Source organism: Mustela nivalis (genome assembly GCF_964662115.1).
Source record: "Mustela nivalis genome assembly, chromosome: 18".
In the NCBI taxonomy this organism is placed as follows: Eukaryota; Metazoa; Chordata; class Mammalia; order Carnivora; family Mustelidae; genus Mustela; species Mustela nivalis.
In genome coordinates, this window is record NC_139037.1 from 31,584,670 (window position 1) to 31,606,150 (window position 21,481).

Here is a 21,481-nt window from a genome sequence, read left to right on the forward strand (position 1 = left end):
ATCCAGAAGTCATGTCTTTTATACACGTGTACTGGTGTGTACAAGAGAAAGAGTTATATTGGCTGTGAGGGGTTGAATCATAATGGCCGTTATTATGGCGAATTCAGGGTCCTCACATTCACTCCACATATCAAATCCTCTTTCAATGAGACTGGTTCCATCAGCTGTCAGATTCTATTAAATATATCCCTCGGATCTACTGACCAGCTGACAGGAGAGAAACTTAAAACCATACCGCCACCATTAGCATCATAAAATGTGAAATCAGCTGGAAGGAATGATAACAGAACTGAAAACAGAAGAGATGAAAATCTGTAATGCCCTTGTGTGCTTCTAAATAGAAACCCCAGGAGTTACAAACACACCCATAAAATACTGAGGTGAAAAAACAAAACAAAACAAAACAAAAAGCCCCACAAAACAAAAACAAAACAAAGGTCATCCTGTTGTATGCTTCATAACCTATAATGGTTCTTTTACCTTTTGTTAATGTGAGATTTGCATAAATGTTTCATGAGGTTAACATAATGCAACAACCAAAACATTTATTAGGCAACATCTGTGCTGTTTTCCCCGATAATGCAGTGCTTCTTCCAAGCCAATGAAATACAACCTATCATAAGGTTGGGTTGTTAAAATACTTGTGCAAGGGCTAAGATCATATTTTACACATTTGCAGATGCTCTGATCATCCCAGAGAATTTCTTAATCAGGCAAGAATGGGCGATGGCTGGCACCCAAGGAGAAGGTGAAGTTCTCACGGAGGAAGAGCATTGGGCCAATCAAGGAAATAGGCTCTGTAAAGACAAGAGAAAAATTTCTTTGTGTTGACTAGATCTGCTTCACCATTTATTCAGCCTAACTTTTGAAGTTTGGATGTATTTATTTATTTGTTTAGCTGAAATATTCACTTAATTCTCCAGGGTGGGGAAAAAATTAGATCTGTACTTAAAATCTCCTAAGAATCCAAGAGTGGGTCAAAATGCCCAATGGCTTTCTGCAGCTATAATCCTATCATGAGATTGGTTCCATATGGGGCTCTTTAAAGAAAAAAAAAATTATGAGACCAATAATTTTTAACGAAACTTGGCTTAGCTTACGAGCAGGTCTAACAGATGAAACAGCAGTCCAAGCTGGAAACATGACTTTTCTTCTTCCTGGCAGGGATGAAAGAAAGCATCGTTTCAATTAAAGAAGACCCTAATGGAGATGTGTTTTGTATTATCAATTTTACGCAAGTAGGGATTTAGGCATTGTCTCTTTTACCACATGTCTCTAAGCAAGTCCTCTCTTGCTCTAACGGAAGTGGTAGGCAATTTTGAAAGTGGGTCCCTTCTTGATTCTGAAGATTGAGTTGTTTTTGTTTTTGATTTTGTTTTTGTTTTTTAAGATTTTTTTAATTTACTTGACAGACAGAGATCACAGGTAGGCAGAGAGGCAGGCGGGGGTGGGGGAAGGCAGGCTCCCCGCAGAGCAGAGAGCCTGATGCGGGGCTCGATCCCAGAACCCTGGGATCAGGACCTGAGCTGAAGGCAGAGGCTTTAACACACTGAGCCACCCAGGCGCCCCCTGTTTTTGTTTTTAATTTGACCTTTGAATCTTGATGGAATTTTGAATTTTTTGACAGAAACTTTTGAATTTTTGATGGAAAGTTTTAGTAGAACTTATTAGTCTGCTTGGGCTGCCCTAACATGATAACATACACTTGGTGACTTACACAGCAGCAATTTATTTCTCATGACTCTGGAAGCTAGGAAGTACAAGATCAAGGTGCCAGCCAACTCTCTTCCCCAGTGGCCACCTTCTCGCTGTATCCCTACATGACTGAGAGAAAGGAAGCAAGCTCCCTGGTGTCTGATCTTGTTGGTCACTAATCCGATCATGAGGGCCCCACCATTATGATCTCACCTCAACCCAATCACTTCTCAAAGGGCCCATTTCCAAACATCACCCCTTTAGGAGTCAGGGTTTCAACACATGAACACAGTTCAATGCACAACAGTGTCATTTGAAAGCTCCTGGAACTTTGGAAGAATTCTGTGTGCAGACTCTTCAGGAAATGAGAGCGGTATTCTCCTGTTCTCGTGCTCACACTCACTCTTCGATGCACGTGTATATCGCTTTAGTGTAAGTTTTCTGAACCTTAGCACTACTGACATTTTGGACTGGATCATTTTTGCTGTAGGGGGCTTCCCCATACATTGTAGGACATTTAGCAGCAGCCCTGGCCTCTACCCACTAGAAGCCATTAGTATCTGCCTCCCACTTGTGACAACTAAATATGTCTCCAGACATCACCAGATGTCCCTTGGGGGAAAAAAAATGTCACCCTCAGTTGAGAATCACTAAGTGTGTTCTGATCTTTGAACATCAGTAGGTGTTTTCGGCCGTAGCTGGGTGTCCTCCATAGGATTATGGGCTTAAGAGCAAAGGTGACTTTTTGCTTTGGTGTCATCGAATTCAGCTCATGTCCAGTGGTCTAGTGCCCTCCATGTTGGGAAACCCCATGCATTAGATCACAGAGGAAGCACACTGTTGTAAGTAGTGGTGAGTGCCACCTGTATGATCGTAGGAAGAAAGGAGCCACAGAAGGACCCTCTCATCCATCCATCTTGCTCTCAGATGAGACAAACAGACCCCATGAGATTCTTGCCATTACAAGTGCCAAGGTGGGGAAGGTGGATCTTCCCAATAACTTCCTTGTCCCTGCCTCTCATATTCTCCGGTGCTTTTGTAGCCAATCGAAATTATCCTGCTTATGTATATGTTGACCTTTGTCTTTATTTTCAATGGACTGTCTCCTGCTAGAATGCAAACTCCATGAGAGCAAAGACTTCGCTTGCCCTAAGTGACATCTTACTGGTGGAATCAAACACAGGAGTCTTGATATCAGACTGCCAGGGTTGAAATCCAAAGTCTGCTCTTTATGAGTTTTGTTGACCTTGGCCCATCATTTAGCTTCACCAATCCTCGGTTTCCTCCTCTGTATTTATGTATAACTAAGATAAATTAGTCTAGTTTCTAGCATATGGGACTAAAGGAGGTAATACTTCTTGCGCAATATGTGCTCAACGAATATAAACTATTACGTTCACCGCTGTCATTATACCTTGCAAAGTAGTTCTTGGCATGAGAAGAAATACAGTAAAGATTAGTAAAATGAATGAGTGAACAAATGAATTCTCTCGTGTCTGTCTCTGATTTTTCAATTCTTCCTATTACAGTTGGTAATTTGCTGCCTATCCAATCCTCGTTTCTATTTTCACTATAGCTGGGAAGCAAAGGTTTAATCGGATGTTTGCTTCTAAGCAAGGAATTATAGCAATCATATACAGATAAAAGGGCCCAGACTCGGGAACAATATACCTCCATTAATTTTTCATGATAACATCTCAAATTCTCTACAAGGATTCCATTGTTCTGTGAAGCTCAACTTTGGGCTGACCCTGGCGCTCCTTCCTTCTGGGTTTGTGGGGCTCTGTCCCTGCCCCACACCAGGCATGAGCTGGACAGGAATGATGGCAAGTGGCCCGCTGGGCATTGGGTGGAAGTGGAGCTGTGGGATGGAGAGACAAGGCTGCCCGCGCGCAGGGCATTCGCTCAGCCTCCTCCCGCATCCAAATGGTAAATCACCATTTGTAAGAAATGTGCTCAATCAGAGAAGAAAAAGAGATGTAATTATGTCGTTTATAATGAATTCTGGAGAAACAAAGAATTTAAGGAGAAAACTCTGGAGACAACCAGGGAGCCAAAGCCTCTCGGATCATCTGAGCTGCCCTGGAGAAGACGCATAGCTGATCAAACATTTGTGTTGATCACAGGGGGCCCTCCTAGCCCCTGAGAATGTTCGCAAGGAAGCAAGAAAACTCAGGAGCCCCAGCAAACACAGACTGACTTTTATTAAATAAATTACACGCTCCTCTCAGCTTCTACCAGCATCAATAATATCAACTTTTGGACAAACGGTTCTCTCTGGGGAACAGGTTCTGAGATTCGCTCCTAATCTTCTTTCTTTGAAGTGTCCAAGGGCTTAAAGGCATGTGTCAATATCTAGGGCCTCTGGCCTTTGTTGGGGGGGGCGGGCGGGTGAGAGGGTCCTGCTGTGGAGGGGAGTGAGACCACCAGCATCCACATACTCCCCCCACCCAAGCTGACTATTTGCATTCAGCCCGTTTCCAGGGTTCTCCAGATCACCACCCGCCCTAAGAATTCCCAAAGGTCTGATGTCTCCTAAGGAACCGGTCTCTATGAGCCTCTAGTTCTAACCTGGCAACACCCGCCGGTCTTTGCTTTCAAGAATAATTAAAAAAAAAAAAAAAAAAAAAAAAAGAATGCAGAAGGGGCCTTAGTAGTGAGCATAGGCCTTAAGCTGAAATTTCTAAAAATTTCTAGATCGACTATAGCATCTGTTAAACCATAAAATAAGGACTACCATTAACTAACCCCTTTCAAGATTAACACAAGAACCAAATTCATTAATACCTTTCTAGATTCTCTTTACCAGAATTTCCCAAGCATGTTGAAAGAACAAACAGCCAGAATTCAGCCCGGATATCTTACGTCACAGGTTGTGTCTAGCCATTCACAAGCTTCCTCATGTGTGTTCTCCATACCAGCCCCGTGAGATAGGGATTATTATTCTCATTTTATTGGATCCAGACCCTATGTTTTTAACCTATGAGCTATTAAGTTTTTGTGGTCAAGCAAGTTTGTAAAAACTCAGAGTTCACCAAGATTAACGGGTTATTATAGGAACTCTCAGCCTTTTAATATACTTAGATCCATTAGAGATCTCCAAAAGGAAGAACAGAATATATAGACTTTCCTCAGCATATTTTGCCGTGGAATGCTTATTTCCCCTGGTGCATTTCCAAAGAGTATTGTTCTCCAGGAGCACAAAGGAGATACAGGGTTGTAACTTTGTGCATTAGACCTAATGCCACAAAGCTGATTGTTGAAGGACTACTTTTGACTTTTTAAAAAATAAATGATGCATTAGATTCTTATAAGCCACTTACAAAATTGTAAATACTAGAATTGAAAGCCTGAAGTACAGTCGGGCTTATGACATGCTGGGTACCAAAAGTTGTAGGAATACTCGGGCAGACCTTTTCACTGTTTTTGGAATCTGTCACTCCTTTCCTCACTTTACCCTCTAAGTGTACTCCTAGCCTATAGGATCATCTCCTGTGCTTGGAAGAGGCTGTGCCCGCAGAAGCTCTCTACTCTTATACTAAAGCAGAGGTTAGCAAATAATAACTTGTAGCTTATAGGCTAAATCTGGCCTGCCACTTGTTTTTGTAAATAAAGTTTTATTAAAACACAGCTATACTCATATATTTACGAACCTTTGGCTGCTTTCATGCTACAACAGAGTTGAGTAGCTATGACAGAGATTTGGGGACCCACAAAGCCTAAAATACTTAATATTTAACCCTTTACAGGAAAAGTTTGCAGACTCCTGTCCTAAAGCTACATGTTTGCAATGATCATAGAGCCTGGTTGCAATGCAGAACTTCTCCAGTAGAGGCCACTGTCTAAAACACCATCCATTCAATGTGAGGCAAGCTACTGCCATGACTTACCCACGCTTTTATTTTATTTTCTTTTAAGATTTTATATATTTATTTGACAGAGAGAGAAAGAGAGAGAGAACAAGCAGGGAGAGCTGCAGAGGGAGAAGAAGAAGCAGGCTCCCCGCTGAGCAGTGGGAGCCTGATGCGGGGCTCAATCCCAGGACCCTAGGATCATGACCTAAGCCAAAGGCAGACGCCTAACCAACTGAGCCACCCAGGTGCCTCATGCCCACTCTTGTGAGGTCAGAAATCCTATGTGATAGGGGTTTTCTCCAATGAGGGAGAGATACTAAGGAAAGGGAAAAGATGCCAGCATTTTTTGGTCTGTGGTTATGTATCTAGAAAGATGCTTATGTTGTCTATGTACAACAATCTTGATAAAAAAGGTATGACCCCATTTTAAGGGGGAAAAAAAAAACAGTTGAACAGGTAAATTATTTGGCCAAGTTTACATGGTAAAGAATTTGCATCTCAAACTCTCTAACTCGGGTGGGCACTGATTCTAAAGGACTGGTTAAGAATATAGGCTTTGGGATTACCCAGTTTAGATTCAGACCCCAGCTCTGTCATGGACCAGCTTTGGGTCTTGGGCAAGTGACTTAACTCTGTGCCTCAGTTTCCACCCCTGTGAAGCAGGAGGGAAAATAGTACTCTCCTCCTAAGGTTGTTATGAGAATGCAATGAGTTAATTCATGGAAAATTCTTGGCATGATGCCTGGAAGAGTAAGGGCTCTGCACAAATGTTATTTCTTACTGTTTGATGGGGAGGGACAGAGAAGTTTCTGGAATAACATCTAAATTTCTGGCTCTAACAAGTTGGGCTGGTACACTTGTCTTTTTTTTTTTTTCCTTGGGAGTGGGGAGGGGCAGAGGGAGAGGAAAAGAAGCCTCAAGCAGACTCTGCTGAGTATGGAGCCTGACACGGGGCTCAATCCCAGGACCCTGAGACCATAACCCAGGTAGAAATCAAGACTTGGATGCTCAACCGACTGAGCCACCCAGATGTTCCTGGTGCCTTTGTCTTTTTGCATATACAATGAGCCCCTGAGGGCAGGGAGTATTTCCCTATGTCTCCTGTAAGTGTCTTGACCAACATATTCCATCAAAGTGTACTGGTGTGTTGAAGGCAGAAATGGCTAAAGAAGCTTGTCAGTAAATCTTGAGCTCCTTAATCGTTGACAGAACGAGCCACTGTGGGGAGCCTGGTCAACACAGGTGACTGACTTCTACTTCAGTTTCAGAGGATTGGGCCTTTGTCTGTTATTTCAGTTATCAACCATCCCAAGCTGACCTTAGGACAATAGTCATTTATTATCTTTCAAAGTTCTGGGGTTGATTGGGCTCTTCTGTGCTAGTATTCTGTTTCAGGTGTGGTTGACTGGAGTGGAGACTGTTTTTCTGGGGCAACCAAGATGGCGGTCTCACACGCTGCGCAGTTGGTGCTGGCTGTGGCTGCACCTCCCTTCCAGGCTGTTTACCAGAACACACCGCTTCACTTCCCTGTGGTCTCCACATTTGGCTGGGGATTCTCACCGTGTGGTCTTTGGGGTCTAAGAGGAAGAACACATCATTTTCTGTCCTCTCAAGTTCTGTACTTGGAAATCCTGGAAGGACACTCCTTCTGCAACCCCTGGTCGAAATAAATCACAGAGACAACCTAAATTCCAAAGGAGAGGAAACCGACTGTCTCTTGATGGGAGAAATGGCTCTGTGGCCATTTTTAATCCACCATACCTGGCCTCCCTGGACCCCTGCCTCACCTCACTGGAGAGATGGTCACCTGCAGCCAGATCTTTCTTTCCTGATGGGACACTCCCATTATTCTTTCCTTGAGGTTACCTGGGCCATAACTCTCAGCGAACACCTCAGTGTTTGACAAATGTTGTCTGTTGTATGAGGCCAGGTGCAGGCAATTCCCACTCCCTGCCCCTGACCTTTCAGGGAGCTTCCTAAAGCAATGTCAAGCTTGGTCTCATGTCCATTCCTCCTCTATACCCGAATAACTTCCACTCATGCACATTTCAACCTAAAGGACACCTCCTCCAGGAAGTATTCCTTGCTTTACACCCACCCTACCAGCTCAGTGGTCCCATAAATTTGTGATTTAACCTCCCTTCACCAACCCTGTCCACCCGATTGCTGCATTTCTCCACCTAACCTATCATTAACTGCTCACTTATTGCTCATCTCCATTTAAACAGAAGGTTTCATGGGGGGCAGGTAGAGACTGTGTTGTACTCTTCATTATGCCCTCAGACTCCCCTGTGGTGCTTGGCTTACCAGCTGATACTCAACAAATCTTCCCTCTGATTCTTTCCTACTCTCCTACTCTCAGACCCTGGACTATCAGGGATGCTAAAGCTTGGGGTTTGGCAGAAGCAAGGTCAAGAGGACACCAGTGGAGATGGCCTGAGAGCCAGAGGGAGGGGAACAGTGGGAGAAGTGAGGATCAAGATGGCAGGGTAAGCCTTGCTAAGCCAAGAATCCTGGTACCATCCATGCGGCTGTCCCCTTGGCTTCCCAAGTTCTAGTAAAGCCTTAAATCCCCAATAAATGTTTTATTCACATCCAAACACACCTTACATCCTGGCGTGGCTCAGAGACTCTGGCTGTGAAGGAGAGTGGGGGGCGGGGGGCATTGAGAGGGCTGTGTTTTTGGGCTTCCCCCTGAAATTGTTCTTCCAAAGCAAACACATGTAAGTTTGTAAAGGCAGGTTCATTAGAAAGAATGAAAGAGGAAGGAAGAAAGGAATCAGAAGGAAAGTAGTGAATCTAGTAATACCCCAATCCTTTAGACCTCTCCAGTCAGGTCTGGCTGCCCACCCTGAAACCTATAAGCTGAGAGCTCTGGGGAGGCTGCCATGTGCCCTCCTCTGGAAATGTCACCTTGGCTGGTCCGTGGCTCTAGGGTGGTAAGGGCGAGTGTTGGTTTATTGCCTCCTGCTTGCACCTGCCTGAGCAGGTGCCCTGCCCCCTTCCCCAGTTCACAGCCCTACAGACTGTGTCTTCCTACAGGACAGGTTTCAAAGCAGCCACCTCGCAGGCTTTCTCTCTGAGTGCGAGAAAAAATTGTTGCTTCTCTTTGTAACTCACTTTTCCCTACTTCTTTGTCCCTAAAAAGCAGCATTCCACATCCCCAGCTCAGGACATCAACCCTTTCGCTCTTCCGTGCAAAATACAGTTGCATGTTTTTTCACCCTTTGAGACCTCAGTGGAGAAGAGGATCTGAACCCTAACTCTGGGGATGGAAAGGCAAAGCTGCCGTCTTTCTGAGCTCCCCAGGCTGAGCACCCACACGCCGACGTTTGTCACACGCAAATGAACGCGCTCTCCCCAGCATGATAAATTTCACATCAGTCCTGCTGACTTGGGCTTACTAATTGCCCGATAGCGTTTTCTTTGTTAAGCTTTACTGGGATCATCACACTTTTTGTTGAACTGACAGTGGAAATATTCCGCAGCTGACGACCCAGATGAAGCCTGATGCACAACTTCCCTAATCTTGCGTGGTGGTGGGGGGGGGTACATGCTGGTGACCTTGGGCAGGCCCCCAGCAATCTCTGAAACAGATCTTTGGTGGTGGGGTGGGGGGGCTCCCCAGCACTGCCACGATGCACGATTCCAAGGTGATGCCACACACATTGTATTTTTGTGCCCAAATGCCCCCTGGAAGCGAGCAGGCCATGACGTCAATGCTCTACACGGTGGCCCTGGACAACCTCATTCTGAATGTGGGGGCTTTGACCAGCAAGATGCAGGGAACCCCAGGGGAGCCTGTTTATTGAACAACAGGAGTGAGACCCAGGAGGGGCACGCCCATGTTCACGCCCCCACTCTAGGCTGTGTGTTCTAGATTCTGCACTGTCTGCCTCGCCACCCGAGCCCTTGGATGGAGGCATTGCTAGTTTGGGTTGGTCAAGGAGAGCTGTCCAGTAATACCCAGAGAAAGACAGGCAGCCTGGGTTTGATGCAAGTAAGAGGAGACCCTCTGAATATGGGGGTGCCTTCCAGGGAGGGACAGGGGCAGAATGAACCACAGGGAGGTCTCCTCACCCCAATTTGCATGCTCCCTCTCAGCAAGGGAGGGAGTGCTCTTATCAGCTCAAGAATTCAGCCAGCCGGTCAGGGTTGCATACCACACGGTGGCTGGGCCTGGCTCGGCTGTCTAGTCAAGAACAGGCTTGTCTTTGTTCCTGTGTTACTGGGGGTGCTGCTTGGGGACGGAGGATCCAGGGTGGGTGCAATTATGGGATTTTTTTTTTTTTAAGGTATAGAAATTGTATCTTTCATCTCGGGCCTTGGGAAAGTAAACCGAAGAAGGGAGCGCGATGTTAAAGGGGTAAGTGGAGTCGTTTTCATTGCTGGCAACCCCTCTTTCCCAAAAGTGACCCTGGGAGCTCATGTGCCTTCTAGTTGTCAGAGGAGTCACCGAAGGTGTCAAGACACTGCATTGAACTTTCCAAACTCTGTTCACCTTATCTTATCCTCTAAAGACTCAGAACCCTATAGTCTTGGTGTTTGAAAAATTCTTACAGGTCATCTACCTGTCCATCCATTTGTCCACCCATCCGTCCACTTATCCATCCGTCCACTCTTCCATCTACCCATCTACCCATCCAGCCATCTGTCTCTCCACCCACCCACCTGCCCATCCATCCATCCATCCATCCATCCATCCATCCATCCATCCATCTACCCAATCATTCATCTGTGTAACTGTCCAATCATCCATCCATCCAACCATCCATCCTCCCACCCACTCATCCACCCACTCCCCTACATATCCTTCCAGGAAGCATTTGTTGAGCACTTACATATGCCACCCAGTGGTGAACAAGGGAGACAAAGCCTCTGCTCTCATGGAAACTGCCAAGCTATTGGGGAAGATGGACAGTAAACAAGGAAGCAAAGAAATAAATGAGATCCTTACAAGATTGTGGTAAGCACCCAGAACAAGAAAACCTAAAAGACATGAAAGAAGAAATGTGGAGCTCCGGCATGATCAGGAAGAGCCTTCCCAAGAAGGTAACACTCCAGCTGCAAACTGAGGGTCGAGAGGGAGAAAACCCAACTGAAAAATCGGGACAAGCGTGTTCTAGGCAACGAGAACAGCGAGCATTGAATGGAGTCTCTGAAGGGCGCCGGCGGTTGGCCAGTGCTGCCGGGACAGAGTGAAATTTGCAAAACCACTTGTTCAAATGAAACGCTGCACAGAGTCTAACATGAAATAAACCAAAGCAAAAGGATTCAGATAAAGTCACTTTAAAACCACTGATAGGATCCGGGGGCTGGCTTTGGTGCCGATCTCTCCTGCAGCATTTAACAGGGTTAGAACGCTTTGGTAATGCTAAATCATTGCCTCCAACACCAGCTGAGTTCAGGGGCTGGGGACGGGGGAGCCAACAGAGTGCACAGGTCTTCAGGAAGTAGGTGTTGAGTAGGAGGGCTTTCTTTGGGGACACATCTCCCCGAGCAAAAAGGCTGCATGTGAGTCCAAGGACCAAAGCTCCGGCGGCCAAATCACACAGTGGTTTCCCCTCCCGGCTGCTCGGGCTTATCCCAGCTGCTCCTTGCCGAGCTGCACACAGGACATATTTCAGACCAGGAGACTTTGAAGTATGTGTTCTCTTAAGGCTTAACAATGTCAAGCTTCATAACCCAAGAACTGGCTTGCTAGCTTCCTACTTTAAATTGCTCATAATTTGAAACATGCAAACATTTCCACTTTATCAAGCAGGGCTACTAAACATATTATTGCTGGAACCTGCATGTTTTATGGTCTCCATACAGCCAGGGAGCTGAGTTTTATTAAAATAGACTGTTAAGAGGCTCAACTCCTTATGGAATCTTCCAGGCCCTAGAATGAAAGAGTTTTGTTTACTAAGGGCAGGGGTAAAAAGGGCTAGGAAGAGGGTGGGGATGAGAGTGAGTGTGTGAGAGTGTGTGTGTGTGTGTGTGTGTGTGTGCGCATGTGTGTGGTGAAGGGAGTGGTGGGGAAAAGGCAGAGACCACTAACAGTCTTGGCCTTGCCCTTCGGTGCCCCCCATCCCTCGCTCCACTTCCATGTCAGCCGCCTGTCTGAGGCCGGGCATGTCTGTGGGCTCTGAATCCCTTACTTAAGGCAGACTCGAGTCTGACTGCAGAACAACAGGAATTTAGCAAAGAAGGGTGATTCTTCCCTTGGAGGGAAAATAAAAAAGAGGTTCAGGGCCTCCACTGAAGGCAATGAGATCTGACCAATGTACAGCATGCACAAAAATGTTCTCCGTCCCCGCCCCCCCTCCCCCATGCTCCCAGGCTGGGGACAGTATTTAATGACAGGAAGGGGAAGACCGTGTAGTATAATCATTCCTATATATGCGGGTGGCCTTTGCTCAGCGGAGCAGAGACCCGTGTGCTGCTGCGATCATGCCATGGCCATGATCTCTTGCTCCCCAGGTTCCCATGCTGGCCTTGGGGACAGGTGGAGAGGGACCCAGCCGTCCTCCCAGCCTCAGAGAGTCTGCAGATAGACTCCAGCCCCAGATCCCACTGGTAGCAATTGTCTGAGACACTGCTAGTGAGACCGGCAGGTGAGCTGCCCAGCTGAACCTTGTCAACCCAGAGGAACATGAAGTCAGTAAGCGGTTTTGCCACGTCGAGCCCCTAAGGTTCATGTTGGGGTGGAGGGTTACATAGCAGTAACCATCGGGGACCCCTTTCTTGAACTCGGGGGTGGGGCTTAGGGGAAAGCAGCAGTTCTCCAAGGGCAGGCAAAGATGTCTTCCAGCCAGAATGACCATGATGATGATTGTAATAGTGAGGACATCTGCTTTTAATGGAACATCCCATGTGCTGGGTGTGCATGCTGTGTGTTTTTGAATGTTTTTAGGGGTTCCCAGGTAGCTCAGCTGGTTAAGCATCTGCCTTCAGCTCAGGTCATGATCTCAGGGTCCTGGGATCGAGCCCAACGTCAGACTCCCCGCTCAGTGGGGAGCCTGCTTCTCCCTCTCTCTCTGCCTCTCCCCCTGCTTGTGCTCGCTTTCTCTCTCTCTCTTTGTCAAATAAATAAGTAAAATCTTTTTAAAAAATGTTTTAAAACGTCACCTGAAGTACACTCAATTTTGTCCCCACTTTGAAGGGGAGGACCCATCTTCAAAGCTCAGAGACCAATGGTGGGGTCCTAACCCACGCTACCACCACAGTCCCCTTCAGTTGCCCCACTCTGCACCCTGAGTACAGTGAGCTCTCAGGACACGAGCAACTCCTCCAGAACCCCCATGTGTCCCGCACTTGCTTGCCAGGAACTGGGCTGGATTCTAAGAACATCCCCAGAGCTTGGTGTGGAGCTTCATGCAGAGGCGTCAGCTGTCCGTGTCCCTGGAGTCACCAACGCTCCCCTGTCATCCCCACTCTGCTGCACCTGACACAGTGGCCGAGGCTGCATAAGCAGCCAGAGTTCACCAAAGGGGTTTATGACATCATCGTGTTTCAACAGACAAGGGGTGGCCGGTGAATGGACGGACAATGGATGGGTGTGTAAACAAACAAATCATATTCTGATGCGCACATATTTTAAGAAGCCCTCTCTGGAGTATCTTCTGTAGCGGTTTTAATTTTATAGGAAGGTGTCATTCTTCCCAATCTGTGATTTTTCTTCATCTTCTTCTTCTTCTTCTTTTTTTTTTTAGGTGGCCCTGATGCAAGGCAAAGAGGTTGGCGAGTAAGATCTGGAGATGAAGGAGGTCGGAAAGGTGTTAACAAGCTATAAATGACCTTCCCAGCCTATTCAGGCATAAGTAATGTCCCCAAATTGCCTACAGTCAAAACTGCCAATTCCAAGCTGATTGCGATGAATCAGGCCTCCCCCTATACGCCATAATGTGATCAATTTCTCATTTCGCTGAATAAATAAGCTGGAAGATGGGGAACTGTCTCTGACCCACCGTTAACCTTCTGCCTCATTATTCATATCAGACCTATGACATGCAGGTACGAAATCCCTGGTTCAATTTTAGCTAATTATTTGTTAGGACTGAAGGCTCCGTGAAGTGTTACTGATGGTACAAGTGCCCAGGGACCTCCAGGCGGAGAAAATCAGACTGAGAAAGCCTTTGTCTAGAAGAAGGGAGAGCTGGGAGCATCCGCCTTTTTTTTCTTCCCCCACCATAAGCTTATGGTTGGCACGTTCACACGCTTGTCCATGTATCTTTGCCTCCGAGTGAGCCATCCCGGTAATTTATGACATCCTGGACTATTGTGAACTTACATCTTTTTATCATACTCTGCGAAGATCGCCCTCACAAATCAATTCTTTTATTGGGAAGAAATCCCACTGTAGGCTTTCCCCTCTCCCTCCTCCCCACAGCATCACCCTGATAGGGACATCGAGGGACCAGAGCTTTGGGAAATATTAAAATTTTTTGTTTCATTGGCTGGCTGCTTCTGGAGAGATTTCTGGGACGGATGCAGAAGTAAGTTCTTGTGTGTCGGGAAGGAGGAAGCCTGCATGGGGGGGGGGCAGGATTTGGCAGGTGCTATCTGCAGAGATGGCAGGAGCTGTTGGCCTGGTCCTAGGGGCTCTGGTGGCTCCCCTGGGAGGGGCCCATTGGCTCAGCCTGGAAGACCTGGTGCTTGCCCCTGGGGGCCTCCCCACCTCCCACTACCCCCCACCCCCGCTGATGGAAGGTCTGTGACTGGTTGTTTGGGCCCAGAGTCCATCTGTAAATCAGCGTGGGTCACTTCGAAGGACTCCCCCAAGACTAGAAAGGGGCAAGGTGCTTTGGGTGCATTTGCATTTTCTTAAGAGAACAAAGGCCTTTACTGCACCAGAGCTATTTTGTCACCTTTATAAAGATTTGGCCCTTCGTATTTTCAGAGTTCCCGAGAATTTCCCCAAAGCACTCTCACCTCAGACTGAGCAAGTCGGCTTATCCATCCCTTTCACGCAACATACAGTTTTTGGATATGCCTCATGCTCTCGAAGGTTCCATAAAGGAGGAGTAGCATATCAAGAACAGTCCTGTCCTCATGGAGCGTTCGGTCTAGCGTGGAGACAGTTGCTATTTAAGAAGACATTGTGATGGGGGAAGTTCATGGGTGTGGAGCACAGAGGAGGTGGGGACTTGGGGGGGCCTCCCTCCTGGAGGGAACCCCGGGGGAGGGAACCCTGGTGGTAACTGGGATGAGGTAGAAGGGGAGTAGGATGGTAGGGAAGGGAAATGTCCCACTAGAAGAAGCAGCACACCACGTGTCCTGGAGTTTAGAGGGAGCATAGCAGGCTGGAGGATAGTTTGCTTGCAAAGAGGTATAGGAAGCAGTCAAACAAGTAGGAAGTAGGACCAAGTCATGAAAAGCTTCATTCCTCTGTTTCTGGATGTAAACCTTCCAGTCTGAGGGAAGAGGGGAAAGGGGGCTCCATGCATAATTATTCTAGATCTTAAGAGCAGAGGATAATAGTCTTCAATCAGGACTACGTCAGACAAATCAGGGTGTAGGGTCCCCCTATCTGAAAGTCAACTAGAGGAACTGGGATTTCTTGGATACTACCCCCGATTCCTTGAAAATAATCGTCAGGGTCAACTTTGCATCTTAGAAAGATCTCTGGGGGGCACCTGGTTAGCTCAGTCGATTAAGCATCTGCCTTTGGCTCAGGTCATGATCTCAGAGTCCTGGGATCAAGTCCCCCATCGGGCTCTCTGCTCAGTGGGGAGTCTGCCTCTCCCTCTCCTTTTGCTGCCCCCCTGCTTGTGCTCTCTCTCTCTCTCTTCCTTACTCTCCCTCTCAAATAAATAAATAAAATAAAAATAAATAAAATAAATAAAAATTAAAATTAAAAAAATAAAATAAAAAGAAAGAAAGAAAGAAACAAAGAAAAAAGGGAAAATCTATGGCTTCCTGTGGTGGATGGTTTGGAAGAGGGAGCAACTAAGTGGAAAGAGGCAGGGAGGACCTCTGCCTTCCATGAGCTGAGCCACACAGACCAAGTGAGATCATCTCCATCCTGCAAAGACAGACTCAGAGACAAAGGGTCCTGGCAGCCATTAGCGATCACCAGGCGCCCAGCCTCATCTAATCAATGAAAGAGAGTCCCATCGTGGGCCCTGTGTTGCTGTTTTCCACCAAGGGAAACCCATTTTCTGCCGGAGAGACAGGTGCAACCCCCAGCCTAACGTCCGTTATGGAAAGCCCAAGGAAACAATCAGAGAGCATTTGGGTTGTTTTTTTTTTTCTCTGCCGGACCCCAGATATCCTCTGGTGATCAGTTTAGGATCTGCTAGGGCCACTGGAAGCTGAGCTTCCTGAGGGCAGGACATCATGGTCTCCCCCATAGTTCCGGTGCTTCACATACAGTTGAGGTTTAATAAATCGATATGGAAATCACGGCTTCCGGGGTGGGTTCTCAGAGGGGGCTCTCTTGAGGTGCTGAGAGAGGTCAGTCGCAGGAGGACAGAATGGGGCACTCAGCTGTCCCTGCTGGTTCCCTCAGCACACTGACCCGCCCAGGGCCAACAGCAATCCCTCCCAGGACCCTCCTCCTCCCTGAGGCTGAGAAAGGGCCAGGCTCAGGGCATGGGCCAGGGGAGATTTCTCTGGGTGATGAATGATCGAGTGACTTGAGTCAGCCCATTGGACCTCCCCTGGGGTCCCAGCCAGAGAGAACTGTGGCCCCGTGGGGAGTAATAACATTATCGGTATCGTTGCCCTGTGGCTTATTACACGCCAGACACCGTCTAATCTTTTCACATTTCTACGCTCATTGAATCCTCACAAACCTGCAATCATCGTACTGCTATTGTCCCCATTGAACGTATGAGAACACTGAGACCCGGAGAGGTTACTAACCAGCTCCAGAGGCTACAGCAGGGGCACCAGCCTTCAGGGTTACCATCCAGACCACCGGTCTTCCCCAGGGAGCTGAAGTGGCAGAGCAGGAATTCAAATCCTGGTTGATGGCGAATCACATCTGGTCAGTGCACCCAACAGGGAGGGCCTTTGTGGCTATCTATCTGCAAAGGAGTGGGAGCGAGTGAAATTCTCACCCTGAGATTCATGGGTCTGAGAGGCAAGACATAGCCCATCTCCCCTGATACTTCGGAAGATTCCAGCTAAGAGAAAGAGAAAGCATTCCTCACGTCTGCGTTGCTAACTATAGAATAGAAGCACGCTCTCTCAGGATAAAACACAAAAATATCAATGAGCTTAGACTTCTTTCCTTTGTTCAGTCATTTGCTAAGCTATTTTCTTGAGTTCCTGCTGTGTGTCAGGCACTGTTTTAGGGGCTGGGTTCTAGCATGGCACTGGGCGAATTGGACCCCTGCCTTCCCAGGGATGTACTATCTCTTGGGGGAAGTATTCCCAACACACAGAGACAAACGTGGTGTGGTGCTGGGGACCATCGGGAGCGGAGAGAACAAAGAACAAGGGTGCTGGGGCTCCTCTAGAGATCCCCGCCCCTCCCCAGGATGCAGAAAAAACAGGAGAGGTCAGGTAAAGGTACTGGGGGGGAGAGAGGAGAGAGTTGCAGCCTTTGATTTCAGGGACGCAATTCATATGCCCAAGCAGGGAGGCCTTGTGGGTGGAGGAAGTGGATCTCTAATTTGAGGAAGGAACCAGAGCCTATGCTCAGACTTAAGAAGGAAATCTTGCCCTCGGGCAACCAGCCAGGACAGGGAGGGGGGCTGCACACCCACTAGAGTGGACATCTTTTTAAAGATCACACCCAGCGCCCTATGGGACCAGCAGTGACCCTCCTTCAGTCACTTCATGACCACGCCCCCAGTGTCTTTCTGCTCTTTGAAAGTGGCTTGAGCTCCCAGGGGGCCAAAGCATGTGTTTTCCTCTCTGAGCTTGATGTGACTCCATGGTGGGGATAGTTCATGGTCAAGTGGCTGATCTCAGGACCTTGAGGCTCAAGGTCGTGCAGCCTTCTATCCTCAACCCAGTGTGGGAAACCGCTTCCCCACCTGGCTGTGGGGAGGACTAGCTTAAGGCCATTCCTCCCCGCCATCTTCAAAGTCCCTTTTGGAAAGTTACCTTCATATGTCTTTCAAATTCAACATAAACTCCACTATAACTTTTCTTGCTTTTTCTGTTTCTCAGGATGCTTCCAGAAATCCGTGACAAATTTTCATGAATGGGCTTGCACTACTGTAGGTCAGAGTCCTGCTCCTGAGTGGTCCAGGCCAAGCCTGGATCCTCCCAGGGCTGAGCCCCTGGCTTGGGTGGGAAACAAACCATGATGAAGTTCATGTAAAGAAAAATGAAGGCCTCCCCCCACCCACCAATTCAGCGCCCTACCGTCTGCTCTGACCCCGCGCCAGGGATCGGTGACCAGTATCTCAAGGGCTGTTTTCCATGACAGCTTGCATGCCTGAGCTCATTCATCAATTTCTATGCAACAAAATCAGTTTGTGGAAAACTCGCATGAGTTCCTGAATCCGGGGGCGAAGGGGGGGACATGGTGAGATACAAGACAGACTTTTCCTGTGATGGTAGGAACGTTTCCAGCTTCCCCCCACACCAGGCCTCCCTTCTGATCCCCAGCCACAGTCTCACTTTTTCCATGGCCTTATCAATTTCTGATAGGCAGGGATGAATCCAGCATTCGAGGGAAAAGGAGGCCCTGGGAAAGGCAAAGCCTGCCAGATCCTTCCACCACGCACATGTGCGGCCCCCCATGGGCTCAGGCACAGCCTCAAAGCGTGACCTCATCCAGCATGGTCACATCTCCTCTTTCCCCTGTGCGTGTGGACCCTGGAATAGGGAGGAAGCTGAGCCGGACAGGAATCATCAGTGATAGAAGACAATGGATATTCTAACTCATCCCAGCTTTGGCCTCCAATTCGGAAGAGGAAGGTTCCTCTTCCGAGAGGTTCTATCCGTAGCCTTTGGGTGTAGTTGTTAGTTAATAGTTCTGTCCATCAAGTATTTCTGGTCCTCTCCCGTCCTGGGCTCCAGCTAGGACTTGACTTCCTGGCCCACTGTATGGGTGAGTAAGTGCATGTGCCCAGCACTAGCCAATGAATTGTTAATGGAAATGACATGAGTCACTGCTTCGCTAAGCATGTAAGTGCAGTGGATTATCTTTTTTCTTTCTGGTACCGTGATTAGCAATGCTTGAGATGGTGGAAGCCCCGATTCTTTGAAGTCCTGAGTGACTGACTACAAAATGAAGAGCCCTTCCGCCATGATGGATGTGTACCACGTGCAAGAAACCAGCGAGTGCTGATTTATGTTTCCGGAACTAGGTGCTCCGTGTTACTAGCCTAGACCAATGGACACAGTGGTGTGGAATGACAGGCAAGTTGGAAGAGAGAAAGCGCTGGCTCCAGTCACAAGATTCCTAGTTCAGTGCTTGTCTCTTCTTAGTTCTTCTCAATAATATTGCCAGTAACTTATGGGGCGCCTGGGTGGCTCAGTCGGTTAAGGGCTCAACTCTTGGTTCCAACCCGGGTCATGATCTTAGGGTTGTGAGATTGAGCCCCGCGTCAGGTTCCGTGCTCAGAGTGAAGTCTCCTGAGATTCTCTGTCTCTCTCTCCCTCTGCCTCTTCCACACGTGCACGTGCTCTCTCTCTAAAATAAGTAAATAAATCTTTAAAAAATATGACTGATAACTTGTGATCTTGAACCACTGATCAGATTTCTCTGAGTATTAGTATTCTTATCTGTAACATGAGAATATGATACTTGCTTCTCAACATTCCCATGAGGACTCAACGCAAGGTTCTAGCCTGTTGTCTGTTTCACTTTGGACATGTGTTACTCTGTCTGCTTACTGTTTTATTGCTTCTAATGTGCCTGTTTTACACATTCAACATTGCTACATTTACAATCAATCTTACCTTCCAATTAGGTGGCATGTAAGTACTGCTGTGTCTTGCTTTCAAATAGTGTCCAAGTTACTTAAATACAGATAGTTGGTACTCAGTAAACAACAGAAATTATTATTTTTTTTATTTTAAAAAAAGATTTTATTTTTTGAGGGGAGAGAGAGAGAACATGCCACGGGAGGGGGCAGAAGGAGAAGGAGAGAGAATCCCAAGAAGACTCTGTCCTGAGCATGAAGCCTGACGTGGGGCTCCATCCCACCATGCTGAGATCAGGACCCCAGCCAAAACCAAGGAGTCGAACGCTCAATGGACTGAGTCACCCAGGCACCAACTGTGGAAATTATTTGTATCTTACATGTTATCCCATTGAACTTTTCAAGATTTATCCCATCTAGGAAATGGGAATCATAACCATACTCTCAAAGGAGCTGATGAAGTGGAAATGCTTTCAGAGTATCAACGGCCGTGCGGTAGAGTAATAACCCTCCAGGGAACCTGCCTTCTGGAGGGCTTCCTGAACACCTTCCCCAAGCCTGTGCATCTGGAACGTTTAGTTCTAGTGGGGCTCTTGAGGATGACGGTATGTAGGGGGCAGCCGGACGCTGTACTCCAGGGGGACACAGCAGTGTCCAGCCAAGCCCAGCTGGAAAAGGAAAGCTAGGGTGAAGCCATTTTCATCTCTCAGAAGCCATGGGCCTCTTAGATTTGTTGTTTCAGCACCTCAGATTTATCTTTTATAATATGGGGACATTACTAGATTTCTTACTGGATTGCTGTAAGGACTCAATGGAAACATATATATAAGGAGCATAGAGTGTGCTGTGCTATCCAATTTTGCAATCACTGGACACACGTGGTTATGAAGAACTGGAAACATAGCCAATCCAAACTGAAGTGTGTCGTATGGATACAATAAGGGTTATATTTCAAAGATTGAGTATAAACCAAGGGATATAAAATATCTCATCATCATTTTATATTGATACTGAAATGATATTAGTAAAATGATAATATTTTAGATAGACTGAGTTATGTAAGATATAATATTAAAAGTCATTTCACCTGTTTCCTTTTATTGTTTCTCTTTTTTTAATGTTCTTTTTTTTTTTTTTACAAGTTTATTTATTTCTTTACTTTTAGTCATCTCTACCCCAACTGGGGGCTTGATAACACAACCCTGAGATCAAGAGTTGTATGCTCTTCCAACTGGTCCAGCCGGGCACCCCTTTACTCTTTCTTTCGTGGCCACTAGAAAATGTAAAAGTACATTTACGGTTCACATTTGTGAGTGCATTTTGTTGGTCTAGAATGACAACCAGCCCATAGTATGGACTCAGTAAAAGTTGAGCAGTCACAGGCAGGATGCCAGGGACTTGTAGGAGAGAATTCTGGGGTTGTGCCAGGAAACAGCACTGGGGAGGAAGAGAATGCATCTTCGTGCAGGCAAACTCGTCTTCATGGTTTCAGTAGGAAAGAGGCTATGCTTCCTGTTCTGATTGTGGTGGAGACGAGGGACAGTACACTTTCTGTTTTATCCCCTGTCCCCTCAATCCCTCCTCCAATGATATTGCTGATTATGCTGCTCAAGTCTCAGAGGTGATCTTTTCTGTAACCTTGTTTGCCCTCCTCATTAAAAGGCCAGATCCCCGAGAGCGAGCCTCATATCTGTTCTGGTCCCTCCTTTATCCCTGGCATCCCTGACCTGATGCCTAACTCAAACGATGTACTCAGTAAACTTTTGTGCAAAGAAGAAATATTTCCCCCAGAGAGGGTCTTAAGACATTTGAACACGTACTGCTTTTTGTTTACACCCCCCTCAATTTTACTTTTTAATTTTAATTTATTTTTAAAAATTTTTTTTTAAGATTTTATTTATTTATTTGAGAGAGAGAGACAGTGAGAGAGAGAGCATGAGCGAGGAGAAGGTCAGAGGGAGAAGCAGACTCCCCATGGAGCTGGGAGCCTGATGCGGGACTCGATCCCAGGACTCCGGGATCATGACCTGAGCCGAAGGCAGTCGTCCAACCAACTGAGCCACCCAGGCATCCCAAAATATTTTTTGAGAGAGAGAGAGAGAGAAGCCACGAGCAGGA

The 21,481-nt window shown here is 47.0% G+C and overlaps 1 long non-coding RNA gene across 1 annotated transcript; it reads right to left on the bottom strand.

The window, feature by feature from the left end:
• Positions 1-552: 552 nt before the first annotated feature.
• Positions 553-12,989, bottom strand: LOC309852275. Its single transcript, XR_014305148.1, has 3 exons — positions 12,849-12,989; positions 1,101-1,157; positions 553-797 (listed from the first exon to the last, which is right to left on the bottom strand). It is a non-coding gene; the product is annotated as an uncharacterized lncRNA (long non-coding RNA).
• Positions 12,990-21,481: the final 8,492 nt, after the last annotated feature.